The sequence below is a fragment of the Rhea americana genome, unplaced genomic scaffold (assembly GCF_003343005.1).
Source record: "Rhea americana isolate MKP2758 unplaced genomic scaffold, rheAme1 scaffold_5, whole genome shotgun sequence".
Taxonomy (NCBI): domain Eukaryota; kingdom Metazoa; phylum Chordata; class Aves; order Rheiformes; family Rheidae; genus Rhea; species Rhea americana.
This window is the reverse complement of record NW_028186645.1, coordinates 9,564,586-9,566,017: the sequence shown is the minus strand read 5'-3', so window position 1 is coordinate 9,566,017 and position 1,432 is coordinate 9,564,586.

The following is a 1,432-nucleotide window of genomic DNA, read 5'->3' as shown; positions in this document are numbered from 1 at the left end:
CTCAGTACCCGTGGGTGCATCCCATCAGGGCCCATGGATTTGTGGGTGTCTAACTTGCCCAGAAGGTCTCTAATCCTATCCTCCTCAACCAACGGAAAGTCTTCCTTTCCCCAGACTTTCTCTCTCATCTCTAGGCTCTGGGATTCTTGAGGGCTGCCACTAGCAGTGAAGACTGAAACAAAGAAGGCATTCAGTAGCACTACTTTCTCTGTATCCTTCATCACCAGGGCATGCACCCCACYCAGCAGTGGGCCCACATTTTCCTCAGTCCTCCTCTTGCTACTGATGTATTTGAAGAAGCCCTTCGTGTTGTCCTTGACATCCCTTGCCAGACTCAATTCCAACTTGGCCTTAGCCTTCCTCACAGCATCTCTACATACTCTGGCAGCATTCATGTAATTCTACCAAGTACTCTGTCCCCTCTTCCACACTCTGTGCACTTTCTTCTTCTGTCTGAATTTGGCCAAGAGCTCCGTGCTTATCCATGCGGGTCTCCTGCCCCCTTTGCTGCACTTCTTTCTCCTTGGGATGCACTGCTCTTGAGCTTGGAGGAAGTGATGCTTGAATACTATCTAGCTCTCCTGGACCCCCCTTCCTTCTAGGGCCTTAACCCATGGGATTCCTCAAAGTAGGTCTCTGAAGAGCCCAAAGTCCACTCTCCTGAGGTCCATGGGTTGCAATCCTGCTTGTTGCCTTAGTTCTTTCCTGCCGGATCCTGAACTCCACCATCTCGTGGTCACTGCAGCCAAGGCTGCCCCCAACCTTTACATCTCTAACCAGTCCCTCTCTGTTGATTAGGACAAGTGCAGCAGGACACTCTTCCTGGCAGGCTCCTCTACCACCTGTGCCAAGAAGTTATCATCAATGCATTGCAGGAGCCTCCTGGACTGCTTGTGCCTTGCTGTGTAGTCCTTGCAGCAGATGTCAGGGTGGTTGAAGTCCCCCATGAGAACCAGGGCCTGTGATCTTGAGGCTACTTCCAGCTGTCTATAGAAGGCTTCATCAACTTTCTCTTCCTGGTCAGGTGGCCTGTGGTAGACACCCACAACAGTGTCCCCCATGTTATCCTGACCTTTGATCTTTACCCGCAAGCTCTCGACTGGCTCCACCTCCACCCCTAGGCAGAGCTCAATGCATTCCAGTTRCTCCCTCACATAAAGAGCAACTCCACCACCTCRACTTCCTGGCCTGTCCTAAAAAGCACATAGCCATCCATGACAGCTTTCCAGTCATGTGAGCTACCCCACCATGTCTCTGCAACTGCAAAGAGATCACAGCCCCACGACCACACACAGACCTCCAGTTCCTCCTGTTTGTTCCCCGGGCTGCGTGCGTTGGTGTACAGGCATTTCAGAGAGRTAGTCATRCATGCAGGTTTCCCAGGAAGGATGTATGTAGAGACAAGCAGTCCATCCAAAGGAGAACACAGTTA